The sequence below is a fragment of the Somniosus microcephalus genome, unplaced genomic scaffold, assembly GCF_052327205.1.
Source record: "Somniosus microcephalus isolate GS21.2 unplaced genomic scaffold, FLI_Smic_1.0 unresolved_chr9, whole genome shotgun sequence".
NCBI lineage: Eukaryota > Metazoa > Chordata > Chondrichthyes > Squaliformes > Somniosidae > Somniosus > Somniosus microcephalus.
Window position 1 is genome coordinate 33,547,872 of NW_028225187.1, and position 8,241 is coordinate 33,556,112.

General features: G+C 47.2%; 2 pseudogenes; one reads left to right on the plus strand and one right to left on the minus strand.

Moving 5' to 3' along the window:
* The first annotated feature begins 392 nt into the window (after positions 1-392).
* On the plus strand, positions 393-937 carry LOC147085046 (histone H3-like; annotated as a pseudogene).
* Positions 938-3,118: 2,181 nt separating this feature from the next.
* Positions 3,119-3,493, minus strand: LOC147085047 (histone H2B-like; annotated as a pseudogene).
* Between the last annotated feature and the right edge of the window lie 4,748 nt (positions 3,494-8,241).

Here is an 8,241-nt window from a genome sequence, read left to right on the forward strand (position 1 = left end):
GGCTAAAGGGATCAAGGGATATGGAGAGAAGGTAGGGACAGGGTACTGAGATTGAATGATCAGCCATGATCTCATTGAATGGCGGAGCAGGTTCGAGGGGCCGAATGGCCTACTCCTGCTCCTATCTTTTATGCATCTATGAAAACGCTTATTTCCTTCACTAAAATTGGTGGGCATTTTGAAATGGGCCATCAATCCCAGCTCAGCCAATCGGGGACTGAGTTTCTAGCATTTCATTGATTGGTCAGAGTTGGGTTTAAACTGCCTGGCTTTCGGTCTGCAGCCAATCAGTGCTCGGGGCGGTCCGTCACTGAGTATAACAAGGCGGACACACTGCAGATTCCGCATTGACAGTCCCTTTGTTCCAGATTTTGCTGAGATCAGTTGAGAAAATGGCCAGGACCAATGAGACAGCGCGCAAATCGACCGGACGGAAAGCTCCTCACAAATAGCTGGTGATCAAAGCGGCCCGGAAGAGCGCTCCAGCCACGGGCGGAGTGAAGAACTCCCATCGCTACAGACCTGGCACTGTGGCTCTGAGGGAGATCCGCCACTACCAGAAATCCACCGAGCTGCTGATCCGCAAACTGCCCTTCCAGCGCTTGTTGGGGGAGATCGCTCAGGACTTCAAGACCGACCTGCGCTTCCAGAGCTCGGCCGTCGTGGCCCTGCAGGAGGCCAGCGAGGCTTACCTGGTGGGACTCTTTGAGGACACCAATCTTTGTGCCATCCACGCTAAGTGAGTCACCATCATGATCAAAGGCATCCAGCTGGCCGGCCGCATCCACAGGGAGCGCGCCTGAACTCCCCCTGCCCGGCTCCAGACTTTAGCACCAAATGCAGCAACGGCTCTTTTATGAGCCACCAAATCAGCAAAGGAACGTGCTGCAATCTGTGCAAGGCAAATTGGCCTGCACACACCGTGCAGGTCTTGTAGTGTTACCTTAACTGGGGATTTACAAATTGGGGGCAGTGAATATCTGATGGAGTGTTTATGATCTCGGTTGAAATGTGAGTGAGCTGCCCAGTCAACTCAATGAACTCGCACAGTGTGAGTCGGAAACTTTAATTGGCAGTTCTGATTGTGAATTGATACAACTCCACATATCGGGATAGATCCGCGCGAAAGAGAGAACGAGGTGTCTGAATATTGAATCTCACCTTTAAAATCAGCTCTTAATGCGGGACAGGTGGGAGCTTTAGTTACTATTTGAAATATTTTAAATTAACCAATGCTGCAATTCTGGTTCGATCCTGTCTGCTAATTAAAAGGGGAAATGTTTGTATGGTTCTGGATGTACATATTTCTCCCTTTGGAATTATTGTCCCAATAAGGAACAGTAAGCCCAGCAACCGCTCACTCACTTTATACTCGGTTCTTAACATCCGTTCATATTCGGCTCTCCCAACAACGTGTTCATTGAGTGTCGGTCTCACGTTAGTGTCCGTGTGTTTTGTTTTACTCTGAAGCCAGTCCTTCTTTATATCGATTCACTGATCAGAATATTCTCTCACAGCATGCCCGCTGCACTGTTTGTAGATCTAGATTTCTACATGTTCCACAGTCAGTGTCCTGTTTATAACCGAAAATGGCTAAATAGTAAGCAACCCTTTCCCAGATGCAGTGGGTGGCTCTGAAAAGAGCCTTTGGGTTATTAGATTGAATCCTGTCCACTTTACTTGCTCTTGGAGCTGGCAGTGCTGGTTTTCTTGGGTAGCAGCACCACCTGGATATTAGGCAGCACCCCGCCCTGAGCGATGGTCACCTTTCCCAGCAGCTTGTTGAGCTCCTCGTCGTTGCGGATGGCCAGCTGCAGGTGTCTGGGGATGATGCGGGTCTTCTTCTTGTCGCGGACCGCGTTGCCCGCCAGCTCCAGGATTTCAGTGGTCAGATACTCGAGCATAGCAGCCATGTAGACTGGGGCTCTGGCACCCACACGCTCAGCGTAGTTGCCCTTTCGCAGGAGCTTGTGACAACGGCCCACAGGGAACTGCAATCCGGCCCGGGATGAGCGAGACTTGGCCCTGGCCCGAGCATTACCGCTGGTTTTTCCTCTTCCAGACATTTCCACAATACACTCGTTCAGAGAAAGAATGAAAATCTCCTCCCACATCTGCCCTTCTTATAGCTTCTGGAGGAATGCAGATAGCGTACTTGTGATTGGTCGCTCTATGGTCAACTTCATTGGTGTTTTCTGGTGACCAATCACAGTCTGTTTTTTCCTGCCATTGAAAAGTGTGTGGAAATAACTGCCTCAACAGTCATACCGCCAACCCTTTTTTAATTTCAAAAAGACCGCCAATATTTTCCTAAACCAACGAATTAAGTTAATAAATTGACTATCAGCCAAAGATTTCTGGACATTTTTTTATTCCTTTTGTCTTATTCCAACTCTCCCTTGCAAATTCTAGGCTGTTACAATTAGGATTAATTTCGGGTTCAAGTTCAAACTGTATCGGGCGGGCATCAGTTTGCATTGATTCTGTAACGGGACACATTCCATCTCAATCTTTGTGAGGTTTCACAGATTATCGATCGATCATTTGCACAGGCGCTGCTGCGGGAGTGAAACCAGAACTGGGAGTCCTGCTGTGAGAAGAGAAGAGGGCCAGAGGGTTCAAACTGCCCCCTTTCTGGTCTCTGTATGAACCCCCATTCTGCGTTGTAACACTGCAGGTATTCCCGGGTTAACAAACGGATTGACTCCCAACTGGCTTTACAAAAACATTGAAAAGGCCTTGAAAGAGAACGAGGTGACTAAAATCCGAATCTCATCCCTAGAACAAGCTTTTAATTCATCCTGTCTGACAGCAAAAGGAAAGAGCGAGCAGGGATCGTGTTTATAATTTACTGGGCAGGAAATTCAACAGTGACTCTCAGGTCGAAACGGATAATGGAACTGCTTATCTGAGAATTCCCAACTAAAGCTGCAGCTGGAAATTCAAAAATTGTTCTCAAAAACATTTGATCAGCAAATAATTATAGTAAACTGAGGAAAAACACAGCCAATTGCGTCGAAAGGAACACGCGTTTGTGTAGCTCTTTCGGAGAGGTTGTGGGAGGCTCTTAAAAGAGCCGTTGTGTTTTGGGTTTGTTCTTTCAGGACAGCATGGAGTTTTACTTGGAGCTGGTGTATTTGGTCACCGCCTTTGTCCCTTCCAACATGGCGTGCTTGGCCAGCTCCCCGGGCAGCAACAGGCACACGGCGGTCTGGATCTCCCAGGAGCTCATGGTGTGCCGCTTGTTGTAATGGGCCAGGCGGGAAGCCTCACCCGCAAAATGCTCGAAAATATCGTTCACAAACGATTTCATGACGCTCATGGCCTTGGAGGAGATGCCGGTGTCGGGGTGAAACTGCTTCATCACTTTGTAGATATAGATGGGATAACTCTTCTTCCTCGACTTTCTGCGTTTCTTGCCGCTTTACGCTGCCGCTTTCTTCACCATTATCTTGGCACCCTTCTTGGCAGCGGATTTCTTATCATCAACCATCGTCTCGTTCAGGATCAGGAAACAATTGAAGAGAACAATGCTCCGAGCTCGTATTATATAGGCAGCCCCACAATCCATCCGCAGAGCTATGCTAATGAGGGATGGGTGAAGGCAAGGATTGCGATTGGTTTATTGGCAACGTTGTCAATTTCCTTTGTTCTCTATCTCTCCGATTGTCTTCTTTACGCATCCAATCAGATTCTGCGTTCACCACAATCTCATAACTGTTATGCCATCACGTATTAAAACCCCTTCCATATTTATACTGTCCTCTAATCCCGTTTCTATTCTGCTCCCTCAAACCTGTTCAACGACGACCGGCGTTAAGTTGAAGATTATTTGTGGTTTTTTCCTCTGCATATATATTTGTGTGTGTAAAGAATCTTAACAGCCAACGCGCAGTAGTGATTGTTGATCTAGATTTCTAAATGTTCGACAGACACGGATATATACGAGTCATCTCAGATCAGGACATTTCCAGGGCATCCACTGTAAAGTTTTAATATAAGACTAACTCTAGGATAATTGCGATCAATTGATCAACAGTAACCAGCCCTTTCAGATACAGTGGGTGGGTCTGAAAAAGCCTTTGGGTTATTCGATTAAATATTGTCCGTTTACTTGCTCTTGGAGCTGGCAGTGCTGGTTTTCTTGGGCAGTAGAACAGCCTGGATATTAGACAGCACCCCGCCCTGAGCGATGGTCATCTTTCCCAGCGGTTTGTTGAGCTCTTCATCGTTGTGGATGGCCAGCTGCAGGTGTCTGGGGAGGATGCGGGTCTTCTTGTCGCAGGCCGTGATGCCGGCCAGCTCCAGGATTTCAGTGGTCAGATACTCGAGCACAGCAGCCATGTAGACCGTGGCTCTGGCACCCACACGCTCAGCATAGTTGCCCTTTCGCAGGAGCCTGTGAACACGGCCCACAGGGAACTGCAGTCCGGCCCGGGATGAGCGGGACTTGGCCTTGGCCCGAGATTTACTGCCGGATTTTCCTCTTCCAGACATTTCCACAATTCACCCGTTCAGAGAAAGAATGAAAGTCTCCTCCCACATCTGCCCTTCTTATACCTTCTGGAGGAGTGCAGACAGCGTACTTGTGATTGGTCGCTCTGTGGTGAATTTCATTGGTGCTTTCCAGTGACCAATCACAGTTTGTTATTCCCTCCAATGAAAACTGTCCTCAACATTCAGACCGCAAACCAGTTTTTTAATTTCAAAAAGCCCGCCAATATTTTCTAAAACAAGCGAACTAAGTTAATAAATTCTCCATTAGCCAAAGATATTCCGGAAATTTTTGTTCTTCCTTCTGTCTTATTCCATCTCTCCCTTGCAAATTCCAAGCTGTTACAATCAGGATTAATTCCGCGTTCAATTTGAAACTGCAACAGGCGGGAATCAATTTCCATTGACTTTGAAACAGGAGACATTCCAGCTCAATCTTTGTAAAAGTGAGGTCTCACAGATTATCCATCGATCATTTGCACAGGCACTGCTGCGGGAGTGAAGGTAGATCTGGGAGTACTTCTGTGAAAAGGTGAGAGGGACAAAGTGATCAAACTGCCCTGTTCTGTTCTCTAAAATAATTCCCATTCTGGGTTGTTACACTGCACAAAGCCTCAATTAATTATCCGATGACTCCCAAATGGCATTAAAAAAATTGGAAAGGTCTCTTCAGCGAATAAAGTGACTGAAATTAGTGTCTTGTCCCTTCCTTAAACAAGCTCTTAATTCATCGGCAGGCGGTGTAACTGAACGGGTCTGTGAGTAAAGGGAAAGAGCGACCACGACCGTGTTTGTAGTTCTCACCAGCCAAGCACAGAGGAAACGGCATCCGCTGGGGGAGCGGTGCTCGCAGGGGCCCTTCCCATCGGTTTAAAAAGTGTGGGGGAGGCCGAGGCGAGGGTTGTATTTGAGTGCATGGTCAGACTTCTTTTTATCACACTTATATCAGCCAAAATGTGATTGTTTCACAAATCGCTTTTATCATTCATTAAATGGGCCACCTGGAGACGATATTAATTATCATCCAAATTACTGATAAACCGAGTGCGTGACCCAGACTGGAGTGGGTGTTCCTGAACAGGTTTACACATTCCGCCAGTTGATATTTTATTTTCACCCACAGGGTCATGGGGGGTCTGGTACTATTTTGCCTGAAAGGGTGGGAGAGGCAGAAACCCTCATCGCATTTTAAAAAGTTCATGGTCATATCCAAGCAGTGCCGTAAACTGCAAGGCTACGGACCAAGAGCTGTAAAGTGGGATTTGGCTTTATAGACTTTTATGGCTGACACAGACATGATGGGCCAAATGGCCTCCTTCTGTGCCATATATTTCTTTGATACAATAAATCGCAGACAGACAGCTATAGAGTAAATCACACTCATGTACTGTAGGGGTTGCAAAATTCCCCTATTTCCCTGAAGATTGAAAAATATTAGTCCACATCGCGGACGAAGAATTGCGTGACCTGAATTGTCTCAACATCAGGACTTTAAGATAAAAATGGTACACTTTGAGTTTCGAACTGTGCAAATTGCAGAGGGATTTGAAAAGAACGTGGACAACACAGGAGTCGAGGAATTCTGTGGAAAACATTCACTTATCTTGAGACAGTACTTTAATAATAAAATCGTTCCCTGGAGTTTGGGCAATCACAAAAGGTTTTAAAATGGCCAGAGAAAGGATGGCCAAAGGACAAAAAAACAGCTGGAGTTGTCTGTGTGAAAAGGTGGGAGGATGCAGTGGCTGTGAGTCAGTACTGCCAATCAAAGGGAGGTTCCCTCAGAAGCACTTGAAGTTGCTTATTGACATAAGGGATTACAACTACTTGAGACCAACCGCAGGACAATCGATTGTAACTGCTTCTCTTTACACAGCCATTCAAACTACTCAGACACACAATGGAGACACTGAAACCATGGACCAGATCTTGAATGGGAACAGTTTAAGCATTGAATGGGTTTAAATCACCCAGCATTCTGGACAATAGGGCTGTTGCATTCCCTTTTGTTTCAGCCCAGGTAAACTCCGGATGTGGGCGGGAATATTTCGGCCCCACAGTGCAGACACACTAACCCAGTCCAACCACTTTGATTTAGCCAATCACAGCTTTTCTCGTGTGTGTGTTGGAACTTTCTGGGCGCGAATCTCCCAGCCAGGCAAACAGCAGGGGGTAGCAGGGGGCTCACCGAGTATATAAGATAGCTGCTGAGAAGCTATCGCTCTCTTTTTACTTCCTGTGACCACAGGTGAGCCTCTCTCTCTCTCTCTCACTTCGCTGGACCACATGTGAGCAGAGTTTCTGACTCCTCAGAAAAGCAACCTAGTAAGGAGGTAAGGGGTTAAGGGATGGTAATTAAGTGCATATTGCTAAGATTGTTTAATTAACATTGTAGTCACTTACCCCTCGTTTTTATGGTCTGCATTCCCCATTTAAGCAATTTTACTGTAATTACTGTGTTTGTGTGGTATAGTTTACAATTTGATTGTAGTTTCTTTTAGTTAATAAAACTTGATTTTTCTCTAATCCAAACCACGTGTCCGTTTTTAATATCATTAATTATAAGCCCTGCATTCAGAACTGGAAGGTGGGGTAGCGATTCCAAACCGCTGTTTTAAAATTGGTTTATTGGAAATTGGTCAGAATGCAGGCAAAGGCTGCAGACCAGGTGAATTACCTTGAACCAGTTAAAGATGCCCCCTTACAAAATGGCGACCACGGCAGGACTGCAGGCCGTTTTTCATTTGATGAGTGGTTTGGATCTGGAGAAAGTACCAGCTCTTGTTTCTCTCGTTGTCAGTATGTGGGTAGCCCTGTAAATTTTAGTGGCAGTGTGTAGGCTGACCTATCGGGGTACAGGTGGCTGGTTTAGGAAGGATGAGATGAGGGAGCAGAAGGAGGTTAAGGAGGCCAAGAATCGGGAGTCCCAGTTTGAAAAATGCCAGACATTTATAGAGTGCCTGGTGCAGGAAGTCACTGAGGCCAGGGAACGTGAGATGAGACTGTGGGAAGAGAATGCCCGCCTCATCTCAGAAGTAATGGAGCAGGAGGAATGGTTTGGGAATTAAAGGCAGCCTATAAGCTGGCCTCCGCCCAAAGGTTTAGTGAAGCAGATCATGGCCCCTGTAGGGCAGAGGGAGAAAGCCTAACGTGGCGTTAAAGGTAGCAAGGGGAATGGTTTGCGTGATCAGCCCGAAGGCAGGTCAGCTGGATTTTACTGGCAGCTCAAATCAAATCGCCCCAGAGGCAACACCCAGGGAAAGGCTGGCTCGGGAATTAGAGACCCCAAGAATGCAGCCCAAAGTTCCGAGTCTTGAGGAGCTCTGGCAGCAAGGAGGGGTGGTCAATGGGGTGGTAGGAGAACGCCAGCAGGTCCCACTAGGCAGGCGGGGACCAGGACCAGTGTACCTACTCCGACAATGGAGGTACGGTCCGCTCGTGAGGAGTAAGCCTGAGAATAGGAATCCTCAGCCCACAGTAGGTTCAAGTTCACAGGAAAGTGCTGTGGCTTGTGTGGGGGGAGGAGCCATTCCTAGGCAGAGTAAGCTGTTTAAGCCAGGGAACAGGGAAGGAGAGTTCTGGGACCCCTGTAGAGCAGGTCCAGTAGCAGAAATCCAGGACAAGGGAGGCACAAAGGGGATAGTTGTGGCCCCAGGCCAAAGGCAGGTCCAAGTCCAAAATTCCCCATTTTAAGCCACCCGGGTAAGAGAACATGAGTTCGCTTACCAAACAAGTTCATGTTCACAG